Source organism: Ornithodoros turicata, chromosome 6, assembly GCF_037126465.1.
Source record: "Ornithodoros turicata isolate Travis chromosome 6, ASM3712646v1, whole genome shotgun sequence".
In the NCBI taxonomy this organism is placed as follows: Eukaryota; Metazoa; Arthropoda; class Arachnida; order Ixodida; family Argasidae; genus Ornithodoros; species Ornithodoros turicata.
The window spans coordinates 29555757-29574778 of NC_088206.1; the positions used below are offsets into that span (position 1 = coordinate 29555757).

At 45.5% G+C, this 19022-nt stretch overlaps 2 long non-coding RNA genes across 3 annotated transcripts in view; one reads left to right on the forward strand and one right to left on the reverse strand.

The window, feature by feature from the left end:
- Positions 1 to 15794, reverse strand: part of LOC135397784 (uncharacterized) — a 102490-nt gene extending 86696 nt beyond the window's left edge. The window contains exons 1-2 of one of the 2 annotated variants that reach the window (XR_010423745.1): positions 15730 to 15794; positions 15277 to 15370 (exon numbers count right to left, since the gene is read on the reverse strand). This is a non-coding gene — a long non-coding RNA (uncharacterized LOC135397784). Of the gene's footprint in view, positions 1 to 15276; positions 15371 to 15708 lie in introns of both variants that reach the window. The other variant, XR_010423746.1, reaches the window with a different exon arrangement.
- Positions 336 to 4006, forward strand: LOC135396495 (uncharacterized). Its single transcript, XR_010423402.1, has 3 exons — positions 336 to 812; positions 982 to 1120; positions 1800 to 4006. It is a non-coding gene; the product is annotated as an uncharacterized LOC135396495 (long non-coding RNA).
- Positions 15795 to 19022: the final 3228 nt, after the last annotated feature.

The window sequence follows — 19022 nt, forward strand, 5'->3', positions numbered from 1 at the left end:
GGTACGCGTGTTTGTTGTAGTGTTGATACATGTCAATCATTTACCATAAATTTCGGACCCGTGGCTTAAAGCTCACCTACGCCGGTTTTCGAGTGCTACAGAATGGAATGGTACTCACACAATGTGTTCATAAGGGAACACTGATTATGTATGCAAAATAGTTATCCCAAACTCCTCGCGGTTTTCCGAAAAACTGAATTTTTAGTTTCACTGACATCCCGTCTTGGGGCCCGCAAACCCTGTGTCGACGACACATTCGTGGTCTACCCGCGCTCCGGCTTGGCATGACTTTTGGCTTGGTTTCTTCCGCCAAGCCGGCCAGTTTCTTCTGCCGAGCCGTCTGCTGCGCAGATTCACGTTGGGGAAGTGATAAACAGTTCGCTATTAGGGAGCCAGTATATTTCTGGACTTCACTAAACCCACGAGGAACGTGAGTTTTGCTTCCTTCGACTGCAAAGCATTTGCTACGCCAGAGACTTCCTGGTGTGTTTCGTGTTCTGTGCTGCGTGCCGAGAATGCGTGAGTGTTTTGCTCCCGTCTGCAAGAACACTTCAGCATGCAATTCCAATGTTTCAAACCACAATTTTCCGAAAGGCGAAAGAGAAATCTATTGACTGCAACAATCGGTTACAACTCCGACCGGGTGCCACCTTCGAAAGCAGCGATTTGATCTGTTCATCTTGCTCATACGAATGTTACGGAAGCAATGCGCAACTTGTTTCACAAGAAGCCGAAGATGTCTCGTCCGGGATGCTGTGCCAACCTTATCTGCAACAGGAGATTGCAGGGGTAGGACTAGGCAGCAGATAAAGGTAAGACGCGTAATGTTAGACAAGTCAGTCATGCGGTGCAAATTGCATCACGTAGAAGAGAAAAATACGCTATGTGTCAGTTACTGCTTCATCGTTTAGAGATTACGGCCCAACGGGTGTATTCTCAGTACAGATTTGGAATTGCCTTATTTGTTAAATTATTTCGCAGGTATTCTGGCACCACCGAAAAGCTTGCACTCCACGTCTCAACTATCACCGTCTGGGTTTCAAGCTGAAGGCTGTCACCAGAGCCAACCAGACGCCCCTTCAAAGTTCATCTGTTTTTGTTGACGGAACAGTGACACCTGGTACTGAGACATTTCATTTTCTGATTAATGAAGTGCATTCCATCATTTGTGCTCGACTTCTTGTGGTCGTATACCTTTGTTGTTGCTCGCTAGCTTAGAGCAACCACGCCTGAGGTGCCAGCGCTTTCAGAGTGCATTTAAGCAGTGTCATCGTATCATATGCACGGCAGCACATCTTGTGTATTTTGAGTAAAGTATAAATTCAATGTTGGCTCAGCTGTTGTATTTTAGTCACAAATAAGGTGTTCTTCCAGAGCGCTCAAGGGCGGTTCAAGCAGTTTCATGTGTGCAACAGCACATACTTTTTCTCAGTTTTGACTAAGGTAAATCGAAATCTTCCAGTTGATGTATTTCGGTCATAAATTATGTTTTCGAGACATTCAAACAGCATCATGTGTGCAACAGTACATACTTTTTCTCAGGTGAAGTAAGGTAAATCTGTCTGCCGTGGTGTTCTGGCAGTGCAGCAGAAGCTCGTGTTGCATTTAAGTGGTATCATGTATACAAAAACTTGTTTTATGCCTTTCTGTAGCTGCTGTACTAATATTGTGAGTACAGAGACATTCCTGCAGAACATATCGGAGCATCTTGTGTGCTATTGTTTGTTTCATTCGGAGCAGTATATTGATAATGTTAATTATTCAATGACTTCAGCTAACATTTACATTCTTACTTCCAGGTAAACCTGTCACGCAGATGCCCTACCCCTTGGTATGCATAGTTCAAGATTGTACCGGAACAATCCACCTGGAGCATTATTCAATTGGCAGTGGCATTACTATCACAACACACCCCATATGGTGCGTGTACAATGCATCAAACCTATTCTCAGGTACAGGCCAGCTGGTACGCAATTACAACATGAAACAACTGACACAGAGACCGTAACGTCATGCCGTTTCCTCCGCGCCTCGGGTTTCATGTTATTATCCTCACATGCAGCTCAATTCGCCTGTGCTGTGCTGCATGAGCAAAAGCATATATTGTTTGTGGTGACATGACACGGAACATAAATACAGTGAAACCTTCCTATGTTGGACACCCATGGTGCAGCCGAAGCGTCTCCTACTTATAGAGGTGTCCGAGTTACAGAATATGACGGCAACAAATAATGGAAGAGATCACAGCTGTGAGAAATGTCCCCCTTCAGTTTAAGGTCCTTAGTAGTACCTAGTGGTGGTGCCTGGTAGTGGTGCCTCTACACACTCTTCACTGATAATTATTACTGATTTTAGTATATTCAATTCCGTTCAGATTCTACTCAATGACATTACCTCTGGAGCTTTTCGAGCAGCAAGGACTTGTCTCTGAAGCGTCAGCCCACTTCTCATAGCTTTGGTGCAGTGCTCGTTCAAAGGCTCTAGACAAACTGAAGGGAAGTGCTCACATAAAGAATTACAATGTAGACTGACAGCACTTGTTTTTGGACTCTAAAAACTAAAGCAACAAAATGCTGAGACCAGTATAGGGGAAAAAAGGGGAAAAAGTCAAGGCCACTGGCTCATTTTGGGTCTTTTTGGTGCAAAGATGGGCAGATATTGAGGTAATTTGGCGAGGGTTTTGTCCGACTTTGCAGGGAAAACCCTATCCTACTTCCAAGATAGGGAGGTGACAGACAGAGAATGTCGTCCACATGTAGTTTCAATGGGAGCCTGCCCGTGCAATGAAATCATGGGGAGTTGTCCGAGGTAGGGAGGTGTCCGACTTTGGAGGTTTTACTGTACTATAGAGCATTCTACATCATGTGATCTAACAGTTGTTCACGTTTGGATATTTTAACCATGGAATTTACCCTGCATGCACCATACCACGTCCAAACAGGAACAAGTGCTAGAGAGCAGCATATACTGTTTCCGTATAGCACTTATGGCTTGCGTCCTGTGATCGGAAACAGTGGTGTCTTTTTTCTGCTACAACCAGTAAACTACAGTAAATATTTAGAAATACTGTGTCATAAAGCACTATGGGAACTGGCAGTTTGAAAAACTGGAGAAGACTGTCATTAGAATGGGGGACATGTTCTACGGTGAAATTTTTTACAGTGTGTGCTGTACCACGTAATGCACTGCAGGCCTACCACAGTATGGTAACGCTCTGAATACTGATTTGCTCAAAAAAGGAATGTGTGCGTTTCTTGTACTAACTTCCCCTTATGCAAGGCTGTAGAAAAATGCTTTCAGCTAATGGGGAGGGAGAGGACATCATTCTGGAGTTTCGTTGACCTACAATGTGTCGTGTGTGAAGGTCATTTTGAAGAGTGTAGGTGGTACAAGACTGTGTTCCCACATTCTTGGCAGTGTTGACTAATAACCATAATAAAGTAGAGGGTACATTTGTTGCTTCATATATTTATGTCATGGCAAAGTATGTAGAGATACATCTGTCTCAACATGCAGGTGACAAAACTGCTTTTTATGCCTAAACTATGACAAATAGTTGTCTGTTCAGCACCACTAATCATATGCTGGCCTCCATGACATGTCTGTGACATTCCAAAGTGATTAACATGTCTTATAGGTGTGTGCAATGCTGAAGATGACTGTGTACCTTCTATGGATTCTTGATTCAAGAAAAGTACTGCGTGATTTGCTAACAGCGCCTGGCTGTACCTTCACAATTCTACACAAAAATATGTAAAGTTTGCCGAAGGAAACATCATGAAGGTCCATAGCGAAATGCCCTGAGACGAGGGATAGGAAGGGACATACACAATATCTCAACATAGCGTGTTTATGTCCCTTCTTGTATCTCCTCTTCATGTCTCGCCATCATGGACACTATCACCAGCTCGCTTGCTGTTGAACCGTTCTTTCAACAATAAGGGTCACTTTCATGGAATGGATGGCAGCCAACATGCTGTCAATAAAAAGAATGGAAGGAGCTCAATATGATCCTTGGTCATTGCTTTCTGACAAATGGTGACTTAGAATTTCAGGACAGTGCCTGCAGTGGTAGTATTCTTGTGTTCTCACCCTTGACGCCCATTGTGTGTCATCAGTCACCTGCAATCTGCTAATATGCACATAGCTAAAGCAAGGTATATTTGTATTTCTTTGAATACAGTTGGTACAGCACATTGTTTTTTTACATGTTCTTTGGAAAAAAATCTCTAATCTGCAGGTCTCCTGTCAGCTCTACAGAGCAGCTTCGAATTTCACTAGAAGCCACGTGTGAAACGTAGACCAAACTAGTGGTGAAGGTCCATATAGGTCATAGAGAGATACTATTATTATTATTAGATCATAGGTCAGGCTTAGGTCCTGGTTGGTAGCAACGCATTTGAATCTTATTATTAATTGGTGCACGAGGTGACCAACCATAACTAAATACAGCAACTGACTCTCTCAAATTTTGTGGTGTTGTACTTTTGAAACAACATTAATACGCTGCAGTGGTCTTTTCTACTTTGTTCCTTTTAACCTAGAAATATTAGGTCTTCGGCATCACCAACCTTAGTTGCTGAGCATGCAGCTATTTAGAATGAGCACTGCAGTTTCATATTTGTTTCTCTGGACAAGCAAGCCCACTTTCCCATTTTGATAAGAGTCTTTCAGTTTTGACAGGGACATTTGTGGACAAGGAAAACATTTGGACTATTGTGTATTTTGCTATGAAGTGCACCGTACAAGGCAGACGACAGCATCAACCATTTCCAGCAAGGTTATTAAATTTGTGATAAAGTACATATACCTTTTGTCACTGACTAAATTGGTGGCAAAGTTACTTGAGTGGCAGTTGTGCAATTTTAAGCACTTGTTTAAAAAAAAAAAAAAGTGCTGACTGGTTGAACATGTGGAGTACCCAATATAATAATTGGGGGTTTACGTCGCGTGACAACTGAGTGTGGAATACACAGCACAGTGTAATGTTCCTTATTCTGGCAATGTTAGCATGGTTCAAGAAGTGGGAAATGCTGCACTACCCTTAATAACATCTGTTGGGCCCAGCAAACAGGATACACATACCCTGATCTGAAGACACTATGCCTAACTCAAAAGCAACATGAGATCGACCCGTACGCGTTTATTTGCGAAACTATTATGAATGAAATATGGCCTGTGTTGTATAGAACAATGCGCACACTCAAGTAAACAAGCAAACAATACGTATAAGGGCTCTCGACCTACATGCCGCGATGCGCTCTACGAGGTAAACAACACACTACAAAACTACATCCAACACTTTTTGTGCGGGGCAACTCTAATGAGCACTTTCATATAACCGACGAATGGTTCAACGAATGCAGTTCGAGTGGTCACGATACATTCCTACGTCGTTCATTGCAGTCGCGCTATGATGCTGCACAATATATGTATCTCGTGTAACAAGCCTGGCAATCGCACGATGTGCATGGGCAGAAATACGGCCTTCTTTCTTTGAAGACCAGTCCTCTACAGGTATATGCTCAAACGATCACCAAGTCTCACGTTGTTGCTCAATCGCTCCCATTCCTGCACTTGTAGTAAAAGCGGCAAACGGGTTGACGTGAATGGCAGCTGAACGGTTGAACTGCGAAGTTCTCGAGCACATAATCACAATTTCACGCCGAAAAATGTTGAGGTGAGTTCGCGGTTCTTGTTTCCATGGTTCAATAGTTCTCGGGATTACCTCGGACGAAACGCTCATCGTAGCCGGCGGCCATAACTGGATTTCCTCGCAAACGGGAGAAGACGAAAGGGAAGTCAGAGAAAGCCTCAGCTTTCATCCAATCAGACGTACGATTCTTTATCTACGTAGATGGATCAGGTTTATCCCGTCTACGTTACAAAAATGGCTGCGCCCATGGCTTGTTTTGGTTGCTTTGATGAATTAATTTTCGTAACAGGAAGACAAAATTGAGAAACGAAGGTGCGTTTCGGGGGCAGTTGGATGTGCTCGTTCTGAATATCACAACCGTTTCAACACATCGGGAAATCGGCGTAGCTGACCTTTAAACGTCCTTTGTTCCCTGTCAATTGTCGTGCGGGCCCACTTATGGCGAAACTAAGTGCGCAAAGTGTCACGCGTGTTTGTTGTAATGTACATGATCATCAATCCTTTAACATGAATTTGGCCCTCTGTCCCCTGTAAAGACACTCATCAAATTTTCATTCGAGGTCGATGTGACAACGGAACCAATTATGTGGGCCAGCTTTGACGAGATCTCATGGCAAAGGAAATTAAGTGAGGGAAATATCGATGCCGTTTCTCAGTCTACATTATCATAAAATATGCCGTACTTGATTTTGATGTTTTCGATATCGTTTGATCTGCCCAACACCTCAGAACACAGTTCGCGATTTGATGTGATAAACGTCACGCAATAAAACTATCAATGCATTACTGCAAAAACCTGGCAGATAGCAAACATGAAATCACCGATTCCCCTGCTCAATATGTGTCTACGTTGTATCGGATTTTAACAAACGAAAAACAACGAGGACGCTAGGATGCGGGGGGCCCCATGCTTTGAGGAGCAGCGTGATGTCAGTATTGTCAAACTGTGAGAGTGATAGGAAAAAGCGGCCGCTGAACTCGCGCAACGCTCGAAGATCATGCATTTTCGCTCATTTTTAGGGCATAGAAAAGTGCTGCTGTTTCGATTCTTGCTGACTAGATTTCTCAGGGTTATGCTCTCCTAATTTGGAATTGAGCACTCAACTTGTGTTCAAGAATTATGAAGATTCATTATAAAAGTAATCAATGGCTGCACTAATTAGTGATACACCACCACCATTGAGTAGGTCCCGTGAAGAATAGATATATTCAACGACCGTCGGAAAGAAAAGCTAACCACGAATTTAATAAAATTATGGTCACTCCCAAGTGATACGCTAGTATATCACTCAATCTAGTTTCAGGCCTGTGGCTTGAACACCCTTTGTACCCTACTGATGCAGAACTCATCAAATAGTTCGTCTTGAGGCCTCGCGCAAGGGCATGATTGCGACACAGGTCGTCATTTTCAATTGCGGATTACACTCGCCTTATGAATAGGCTTTTAGGTGCTGTGATTTTAAAGGTGATTCCGATATTTCAGTCATTCCCAGAATTGTACGACACACTCTCCTCAAGTTGACTTTACCGGCGTAGACCCTGCCCTTCATTGAAGCTAAGCATTTCACCTGGAATATTCTTTGGCCCTCAGCTTTGGTAGAGACTGTAGTCCGAAGGGCTCTGGGAAGGTTGTCCCAACCGTCTGCTACGATACTCGTCTTACGATGTGCGGTTAAAAGCGTGCAAGTCTCTAGGGTTTCCATTAATGCAATGTGCCTGTCCAATTTGGGATCCCCATCCTGCCATACATAAAAATAACTTCAGAAAGATTAAGAAACCTGACAGATTTATTTTTGCAGGTTATCGCGCAACAACATCTGCGTCAGGTTTACGTCGCAAGGCTAATTTGATACCACTCGAACAATATTTCAAGCCACAGCGCCTTAAATACTTGTTTCAACTGATGACAAGAACCACGCTTTCTTTGCGTTTGATCCCTGATTGTCACATTCCTAGACATAAGAATAATCGAGATTAAGGACATAGTAAAGGACATCGTAGCTCGCACGGATGACTTTAAACATTCATTTTATCCAAAAACAATACGTAAAGGGCACAGCCTTCCGGCCACCATTCTGAACCAAGTTGATATGTGTACTTTTGTTGCAAATTTAGAACCTGTTTTGCAGTCCAGCCACCTGTAATGATCCGTATCCTAAATAAAGCAGGCTATCAGAACATAAAACATCGGCTAAAACATAAACGACCTCGTCGTGGTGCAGACATTACTCACCGAGGTTGAAGCGATGATCAACTCACGACCTGTAACGTTCGTTTACAACAACAACTCTGAACCTGTTCCAGTGCCTTCAGCAAGCATAATCATTGGAAGGCGTTTGATTTCCTACCTGACGGGGTCACACCCTCCTGCGGAGGAGATGATCCATGCCGCCAAATCGAGGGCCATGTTCCGAGGGACATGGAAGAGGCAGGTGGAGTATCCCGAAGCGGCATGGAAAAGATGGCGCAAGGAATATCTCACTGATCTACGTTCCGGATTGGAGACATCGTCCTCGTGGAAGATCCTATCTGTCCAAGACTTCAGTGGAAGTTACCAGTGGTCGAAAAGATCTTTCAAGGCTCTGACCGGAGGGCTAGGTTGTGTCTAGTAAGGACCCCTAACCGCACAACAATGAGGAGAGCAATACTTTAGAGTACCTTTACAAATTGAAGGCGTCTGAAATGCCCGCTTGATCACCTCGCGGCGGTCAACCTGTTGATGTATTGTAGAAAACGGTATGTACGTATGATATAACGCACGAGCATTCTGTATCACTTGTCTGTAATCCTCATGCCACAGTAAAACATCGTCATCCAACAGTCTCTCTGTGATATTACTCTCCACACATGCACTACATCCAAATCGCTGAGAAAAAAGTTATTTATTTTATTAGGAGGTAGTCCTGATGCCTATAGAGCTACAAAATTTCCTTTTATTAGAGGCTGTACTTATTTCTATAGAAATTCCATAGTTCCAATTTCCCAGCGATCCCCAAATCTCCTGGCAGTGTGCGACAGACTACTCAGTCTCAGTCGGAGTAGAACGCTTAAAACGTGCTTCAACAGGGGATATCATTATTGCACGCGGAACGCAAGCTCCACGGCCTTGTAGCGTTCATAACACGGCGGAATTTGAGGTGGCAGATATTGCGATGTTGGCAACAAGCGGACCCACAAGATCGCCATCCCAGAGGTTTTACGCGGCGAATAGGCTGAAATACATGGCAGGATGGCGACTTTGACCGATCTGGTAGCAGTGACACTGGTACTGCGGTTGTAATTATCGAATATGACTTGTACTGCAGTGTTGTGCACTATTCCTAGTGTGTTGGAGATTGTACAGTGTATCCCGCACGAATGCTGCGTATTCCATCTTTGGAAGGGCTAGTGATTTTTTGGAAGACCGAGACCTCCACAACAAGCAACTACAGTACAAGCTTTTTATCTGTGCTATTTTAGGTACTAAAGGCCCGTCAAAAACGTTCTTCTTTACGTCAAACCCAAGCACGTTGCCCTCTCTGGCATTACATGATGCTTGTGCTCCTATGCACATTTAACACATATCTGCAAACCATTACGCGCAATTTCAAATTATCCTCGCATTTTCGCGTTACTACTTGTTCCCTTGCACCAAGGTTTTTAGCGGTCTTAATGTACGCCATTTCTCCATTCCATTGCATCCCACGTTCCCGAGGGCTTGCTGATGTACTGTGAGGGGCCTTCGTTGGACCTAAAGCCCCACCGACGGACCATTGAGTTCTCCTATGACGCCATTAATCCCACCAGACGGACAACAGGACATCATTTGCCGGACCGCTAACAGTCCTGTCGGACCACTAGACGTTGCTGACGTTGCCAAGTTGGCTTGATAGTTCGTCAAAATAATCGGATGGGCCATTAAAATTACTGGTGGGGCCTTGTTGGACTTTTTTTTTTTTTTCAATCACTGCTGCCTACATATCAAGAGGGTGTCGACAATTGTCGACCAACAGCGCTCCGCTATAATGTCAACACAAGTAACATTATCCTAGGGCCGTAGAGGACGAATCCAATTCTGGGATGAGAGAGAGAATGAAGACCTAATGTTTCGGCATTAAAGCCAATTGAGTTCCTTTCGCTGCTATCTGTTTTTACCGTGTTGTAAGAAATAGGATCTTGTATGGTATTACAAAAACATGTCATGTGCACACCGTGTAAACGACCGAAAGCGTTGCTATCCTACAACAAATTTCAGCCATGACATTGCGACACACGTCTTGGCACGCTCTTGTTGCACCACTTGGTTTATAAGCAATTCTCAGGCGTAGTCTAACTTTGTAGTAGAGAAATTTGAGAAGCGAATGTAACGTGAGACCAAAGAACGCCGTGTAGGACTCCACTAGAGGTAACACCTCATCCTCACGACAGCATGCCGTCAGTATACCAATGTGCCAGCTTCCTCCAATTCCAATTGTAGTCGACGCATACCACGCCATGCTCCAATATATATGAGTGAAAGGGACACATAAAGGCAACGGATTATTGAATTTTCAATTGAATTTGAATTGAAACACCGGGATCTTCATTGATTGCGGATTTAAACTTATAAATCAAATATGACTCGCCTTGCTCCCTGCATCTGTCAGAATTGAAATTTGATTCACGAAATGGAGACAAATAAAAAGGGAGACGTCATTTATTGAGTGTCCGGGCTGTTTGAAATGGCGGGAAACAGGAAGCCCGGACACTCAATAAATGAAGTCTCCTTTTTTATTCTTGAATCAAATTTCAATTCTGACAGATGCAGGGAGCAAGGCGAGTCATATTTGATTTGTAAGTTTAAATCCGCAATCAATGAAGATCCCGGTGTACTGTCAACAGTTAGAAATTTAAACAATTAGCTATCCTCCGTCTCGCCCTGTTCTTGTCTTTCAGATATGGCTGGAGGACATCCCCGCACTGCGGACAATGCTACGGAAAAAGCCGATAGATGACTTCGCCTTACATGGACTATTGATGAAGCAACAGGGCCACGAGAACAACAACGCCCCAAACGACGACTTCCCGAGGGGGCCACCTTAGACTCCCAGGCACGATGACCTAAACCCCGGACTCCACCATAATGATTTCACCATGGACGACGCCTTTGGAAGAAGAGGAAGACGATGACCTCCAGCTCTGACTTCAGAAGATCCCGGAACGTCAGGGCAGTAACACCACACCGGACAGCGACAAACGAACCTTCCAGAACGTGACTCATCGACGAACGCCAGGGGGCACGAATACACAAGATTACGTCAGCAAGCTGAATCCATAAAGGCCGTGGACAGCCTTGCTGCCTCTTCTGTCCCGAGGAAGAAGGAGCTTCCCTCCGAGACGTCGACTCTTCCCCATTTCCTAAATAATGTTTTAACTATGTAAAATAAACCTTTCTTTGTATTCTATTAACACCTCAAATCCGTCGCTGTGTCCCTTTCCCTTTCGCTCATATTCCACGTCGCGGCTGTTTGATTTTTCATCTTCTGCCAAAAGACAGACTGACGTAGGGAGTGGGGGAAAGTTATTTATTGAACTGGCATTAAAACTAAGGGTCTGGGGAAGTCTACGTTTCGGCGGAAGCTCCGCCTTCCTCGGGAATAAGATCAAAATCTATGTACAAGGTCTTTTAAAATGTAGCAAAAGTGTCGTCACAGCCGGTACAATTGCGCTGCGAGGCGGTCGTCAGTGGGTCAGGTTCTGGAAGGTTCCTGGGTCATCGGCCGGGGAGATTATTATATATATATATATATATATATATATATATATATATTCAATAAAGATCAGAAGTGGAGACGGTATTATATATATATATATATATATATATATATATAAGTTCAAAAAAAGACGCGGAAACAGATTTTAGGGAAGTTAAAAACACTAGTTTATTACATGGGGACACGTTAAAAAGTAAAATGGGCAAGGGGTCGACGTTTCGACAGTGGCACTGTCTTCGTCAGGACAAAAGATGCGTAGCTGATTACACATTTCTTAAATAGGTTTGCTACATGACGTCATAATCGGTACGGGACGTCATGTAGCAAACCTATTTAAGAAATGTGTAATCAGCTACGCATCTTTTGTCCTGACGAAGACAGTGCCACTGTCGAAACGTGGACCCCTTGCCCATTTTACTTTTTAACGTGTCCCCATGTAATAAACTAGTGTTTTTAACTTCCCTAAAATCTGTTTCCGCGTCTTTTTTTGAACTTCTGTAAAACTTCGTGGCCGTTTGATAATCCTGTTACCTCACCCTATATATATATATATAATTGGAGTTCATTGCGGAGGTAGACATATACAACATCCCGGATTTTACCTCCGCGTTTCGACGCTAGAAGGCTCTCAAGTTTGCAAAAACGATTTTCCCTGTGGAAGAAGCGTGTCGTGAGCGTTCCACTGCACCGTAGAAGCTCAAAATTGTTTTCCGGAACAACTTTGCCACCTACTTACTGCGTCTTAGTTTTCTTCCGCAAAATTTATTGCTTGAGGTATTCTGGGAAACACTTAAAAATTTGCCCAAATTTTACACTTTTTAAATAAAAAAAGGCCGGTGTAAAATCCATTACGACTGCCTTCTTCGTCGATTTGGAAGGGTGATGGATGATGGAACATGTAGTAAAAAAAAATCGCAATATCACGGAAGTCCTTGATAGTGACGATAGTGACGAGTCAGACGATAACGAGCTAGAACAGTGCGCTTCGCATACAATTATAGAACACCGCTTTTATGTTTGGTGGAAAAATTTAAAAAGTGGTTTTTGCTAATCTCTTAGCTAGTCTCTTACTGCAGGGCCAGGGCCCTGCAAGGGTCCTGGTCCGACCCGGCCCGCCGGGCTGGGATGGGCTTGTAATTGGCTTAGTGTTCCGGGCCAGAGCAGACAAAATACGCCAATACCGCGGGCCGGGCCGACAAAAGACACGATCACGGCGGGCAGGGCCGGGCTCGTGCCGACAAACACGTTTCCAACAGTCAAGCTCGACCGGGTCACGCCGCTAATTCCACGCAATGGAGGACTATTACGTCATATCATCACGTGCTTGCCACATTCCTGTGCAAAAGCAAGCAAGAACACTGCACCGTGCGTGTGGCATTCTCAAACCCACTTTACATTGTTCTTGACTCTTCACGTATTCCACAAATGCGTTCGCAAAGCTTGGTGAGAGCGGCAAGGACTGGGAGGATTTTGTCGAGAGCATCCACTGCATCCACAAAAACTCGGTAGTGTAAGGATAACTCGCTTGGCCGCTTGCGTCCTGGAGGCTTAATCACTTCATCGTCGTCACGGTCGTTACAAGCTAACGAGTGGCGGGAAATTCAAAAAGGCGGGCCGGAAATTTAAAAAGGTGGGCATGTGATAAAACACGTGCACGGCGCTCTTCGCGCGATACGTGAAGGCCGTGGTACACGTCAAGCGCAATCTGTCACGTGCCTACCCTTTTGAATTTCCCGCCACTCGGTAGCTTGTAACGACCGTAACGACGATGAAGCGATTAAGCCCCCTGGATTTAATTTGGTCTCGTGCTGTTGTGGTATCAAACTGACAGTTCTTGTATGTTTGTGACCGTGTTTTCTCCTCTAATAAATTTACTTACAAACTTCTGTGATAAGCATACTGCAACATTTTGGGACACGAAAGACAAGCACTCAAGGTACACACAGAGACACACACAAGCGTCACTCACAACTGAAATGTATTGCAGGAAAAGAAGGCATAAATACACAACCGGTATCAGGCGACACGTGCCGAGATACAGGACTTAATACATGCGGAAAGTCGGCCGGTGCAAGGCCCTACCCATTGCATTCAATTCAAGCATGCGAGTGGGCATTATGAGGCTTGTGTTGTGCTTGTCTTACGTTTAATTGCCCCATCCACTACATATATCGTGACTAATATTTTACTGCTGCTTATATACCTGGTGCTTCACGAAGGTGTCCCGGCTGAATATTCCATTAATGTCCATGAATGTCCATTAAGCCATCGAAAAAGCTTCCGTGTAGGTAAAAGATCCTTAGGAAATCGGCCTAATTTAATATTTGCGGTAGTTTTAGACACCATAGTTTGAACTCGACTGGTTTGTGTAATATGCTGAACCTGGTTGCGTAAACCGCTTCTTGCTTTGGCTGTTACTTAACTGTCATCTATTTTTAACCCGTTGAATCACGCCGATGAAGCTTGACTATGCTAGCGCAAAAAATATCCACGGGGGTAAGGGTTGAATCGTTTTCCTTCATTTGCCGTAACTTGTTTTACTATGACCTTTACCCCGTAAACAACGAATTAGACTTGCGTCCCATTACCCGGGCTCTCTGTCCTTCGCATGCAGTTGCTCACGATTGGCACTGGTGTGAAGTCGTGCTTTGAGATTGCAGTTAGTAATGTATTCCTTAATAAAATTCGTATTTCACAGGTGGTGCTGCGTCACAAAACCACAAGAAAATAAGAAGAAAAAAAAAAGACATCGTCAATCTGTCACACCGTGTATAACTGTAATATGCGATCCTCGGCATTTTCTGCAACATCCCATGGGATGAGTTCCTGTGACGGTGGTGGGGGAATGTTCGAGAGGGTCGCAGCAAGCCTACAGATGCCACAAAATTAACAATCAAATATTGACATCTACACGTGTGCAAATGAATATTTGAGAAACACAACAGTATGAGTGGTCAAAAAGCTCAGTGACAGCCACAACCAAAAGATGTTAAATATGAAATTTTCATGTGCAGAGCAGTGTCCCCGTTTTTATTGGTCGTGTCATTGTCAACGAAGGCGAAAAAAAAAAGGACACATGAAGGAAGCAGATACCCATGACGGAACACAAGATATGGAAGGTAGAGAATATGTATAGACAATAGACAATAAAAATTTATACGCATATGGCAGCAAGGGCCGAAACAGGAAAAGGCGAGCTTGGCGACATTGAGGCGGTCGAAAAAGGTCAATAGGCATATCACTTTTGTAGCGTTGATTTAACTGGCTTAGACGACAGTCTCCAGCATTTCTTTTACAATAACCTCAGACCCTCTAGGCTCGGAACACGGCAGTGTTTGCGACTAGTATTTGGGATTCTGTATATATTTCGACGTTCAAGCAGGATCACTGGATCACTTGGCGTGCAGTGCACTAGCTACCATTTTGTTACCATATACATGATTTGTATATGAGCAATTTGTGCGCGCGCGGTTTTTGAGCTGCGCATTACTAAAGCCTGTTCGGCGCTACAGCCTTTCAATGCGTCCGTCCGTCGCCATTTTGGGTGCGACGGAATCGCTTTCCAATCCATGTCCGCACTTTTGCGACGAACACGAGGAACAGCTTGGAGACGACTACGCGAAGTGAAGTGAAAGAAGATCAGAGTTGCGCGGTGGCACGGTTACGGTGGCAAGGGCCGCGATTTCTTGCGTCGCTTCGTCCAAAAATTGCGAACCCAACTCTGCGAACCAATGCGTCCGTCGCTTTCGGGTCGCAGACAGACGTAACGCCGACAGACGCATTGAAACGCACGAACTCATAAATAAGGGCCTTCAGACGTAACAATTAAGCGACAACTTTCTGGCAAGGGATAAAACAATTACAATGTCGTAGTTTTATACGACTTACCGTTGCTTTGGTCGAAGCATAATGATGCTGGATCGTTGTAGGTGAATGTGACAGTAATCCTCAGTAGAGCTCGGACAAATTGGGTCACCGATGGCTGCGGAATTGTAAAGTACATTCAACAACTTGTCCGGCTAACACTGCAGAATTCAGTGCCAATATGGCATATGTGGAGTAGCGCCACTATTTCCAATATTCTTACTTTACCGATTCCCCTTCTCTTTCCACAATAACTTGGGCTAGTTCTAAAACACTGCCTCACATACTGTGTCATGTCTCTGCAGGAGGGCAGCAACACTCTTGCGTTTTGAGTTTTACGCCCCCGAAATACGAAATTTGCAGGCGTACTCACAGGTGACGAGTGAAGACACACACAAAATAGAAACGACACGACAAAAAGAGCATAGAAAGTAGACAAAACATAGAAAAACTGACCCTTATAATATCTGTACTCACGATTCAAACGAACTGGTACCTTGACAGCGTCTGGTGCTCAGGAATGCACCGTTCGTCGTTCGATGACCTCTTCTTCTTCTTCGATCTCAGATGCTGGCCGTTATCCACCGAGGGAGACTTCTTCTTCTTCAGCCACAAAGGAAGTGGCCCGTAGCCAGACAGGGCGATTGGCCAGGAGTATGAGGGGGGATAATAGTTCCAGGGTGACGGGCCTGCGTTGTAGAGACGGGGACGGTGGTGGGAGTTAGGTGGTCAGGCTACTCAAGTAGGGCGACTCAAAAGCGGCCGCAGGTAGCTAAGAAGGCAACGACGCGGGACGCCACTTCGGGGATCCATTTCTTCGTGTGTGAAGCTCCAAAGAAGAGCAAGGACGATAAGGAGAGAGGGATGCCTTGTCTGGCAAAGGGCAGGGTGAAATGGTTGCGGCGGGGCCTATCGTACAGGCGACAGTGCAGCAGCAGATGCTCAGTGGTCTCGTCCTGCACGCAGTGAGGGCACGCTGGCGGTGGATAGGTACCCGCGCGGTGAAGGTAAAAGTTTAGAGGCAAGGCGTGGCATAGAAGGCGCGTCAGCAGGACTTCAACACGGCGCGAGTGGCAGCGGTCAGTGTGCCACGGGAAGGAAAGGTGATCGTAACGGGGTCAGGCAAGCGGCATCCAGACAGCTCCAGCAGCCTCCTATATCTGGCCCGAGTTACTGCGGGCAATGGAGGCAACAGGTCGATGAATGGCCCACCGAGGGATGTCTTAGCCAGCCCTTACAAAAAATATTGTCTTTTTCCTATAAAAAGCCTGTAGAGCTTGAGTAACCCACCCATTAGAAAGTCTTATGACTTTGTTCCGGCTTTTTGTCACCCGCATCACCTTTCTGTAGGCAACTGGAACACATTTTTTTATAGAAAAGATAGAGACTTTAGATGCAGAAAGTATACTCATTGCGGATTCTAGCGGAACTCGTTCTCAACGTACGCTCAGTCTCCCTTCTTTGTGATGTATCAGGTGGCACCGTTGCGTACGCCAACATATGCGCAAGTTTATGCGCGGCAGCGCCACGTGTCACAGTTGCGTCAGCGACATGGTCAGAGACTTGCTGCAGGTGCGATGAGGCCATCTGCACATCTGCATACCGGCTTCAAAGTGGCGGCGACGTGTCAAAAAGTACCGGCGGCGGCTGGCGCACATGTTACCGCTCAATCCGAAACTACCGAGCCAAGCTCCAGCCGTGCAGCGATAGTTTCCGTTTCTGGCGTTTCTGGTTACGGGAGGCGGTGCGATTATAACATTTGTTGGACAAAGCATGACGCAATGCTTTACAGAAAAAAGAGAAACAAAAGCTAATATAGCATTTTTATAGAAAACTTTACGAAACGCGTCTCCGTTTTCGGTCAGCCACATCGCCCTCCCCTGCGCGCGCGGTTTCGGTTTTGGGGAGCGTCTGTGGTTTCCATGTGCGTCTTCCTACTACGCTGTATGTATTGCGTGTTTCCAACTCTCTCAGCATGCCAAAGGTGACCTACGCGCAGAAGTTCCGCAAGGAGTGGCTCAGGGACCCGCTTTTAAGCTCCTGGTTGCGATCGAAAGCAGGAGTAAATGGTAGTGAAACGGCCGAGTGTCGGTATTGTGGATGTGCAATTGGTTGCAAGTACCCTGACCTCAAGGCGCACTGCAACAGCCTAAAGCATAAGAAAACGGTAGGACATTTTGCGTCAGGACAACAAACAGTTAGTTTCGCACCTGCGAAAGCCGACGGAGCACATGAAGCGGAAGGCAGGACTGCGCTTTTTATTGCTGAGCACAGTTCCATACTCACTGCAGACCATCTGTGCGAACTGTACAAGAAAACATTTCCTGACAGTGTAGCCGCAAAGCAATATCAAATGCATCGCACCGAGTGTTCAGCAGTGCTCAAGAATGTGATTTTTCCACACTTCATGGAAGACCTCGCACATGACATAGGCGATTCTTTCTACAGTTTGATAATAGACGAATCCACCGATATCAGTGTAACGAAGCTGCTGGCTATATCAATGATATACATCAGCAAGAAAACGTCCAGGATCGTCACAACATTCCTTGGGCCCTCCGTGTTGGAGAAATGCGACGCCAACAGCATTGTCTGTGCAGTGATGTCCATGCTCAAAAAGTACAACCTCGCAGCAGGGAAAATGAGAGGGCTAAGCACAGACAACGCGAGCGTGATGGTCGGGGTGAACAGTTGCGTGTATCAAAAACTGAAGGATGGAATACCTACACTGATCCTGATCCGCTGCATCTGGCATTCCCTTCAACTCTCTGTTTCTGCAGCCTCCGATGCGCTGCCAAGAAATATTGAATATCTCTTCAGTGAGACATACAACTGGTTTTCTCGTTCTTCTGCGAGGCAGCTGACGTACAGGGAACTGTATGGTCTCATCAACGAGGGAAAAGAGCCGCTAAAAATTGTACAAGCATGTTCAACGAGATGGCTGTCCATTGAAAGTGCAGTTGCGAGAGTCCTGGACCAGTGGCTCGAGTTGAAGACTCACTTCGAGACAGTGAGGATCTCTGAAAAGTGCTATGCAGCAGAGTTAATGTACGCGATGTTCAGTGACAATACGAACCTTGCGTACTTAACTTTCTTGAGGCCAATACTCGCGGACGTGCAAAGAGTCAACAAAGCATTCGAGGCCAATGATGCTGACCAAATAAGGCTTTTGAGTGATCTAACTCTCCTCCTTACGCCGCATCTCCGGAGCGTCTTGGGGCCCCACCTGTCGCGATCTTCGCCAAATTCACAGCTCCCTCGTGCTCGGCCTCCTGCGGTACAGCATCCCAGTGCTGCACGGCCTGCGGACGACTCACGAGCGGGAACTCCTGAACATTCAGTCTCGCAGTCTTCGCGCATGCCTGGGCTTACCCAAGACAACGGAAACTTATTCGGTACTTGCAGAGGCCAGGGAACCACTTGTTACCACCCTGCGAGATAGAGAGACCCTCCGCATTTACACGCGGCCAATGACTCGGCACCCTTTCCACTACCTCAGGACCATTGACCACGACAGCCCCGCGTCTGCCTTTGGTAGCGCAGTGCGCCGTCTGAAGGGTGTTGTCCCACCTCCCACATCTCACGTATCGTATGCTACCCCAACATGGGCTCTCGACCAACCTCCCATATGCACATTTATCCATGGCCTCGGGAAAAAAAGCGACACGCCAGCGCCTGTAGCACATCAACTTGCCCTGGAACACCTATCCTCGCTGCACCACGGAAGGCAGACCGTCTATACTGATGGGTCTGTGATACCTGGTGGAGCA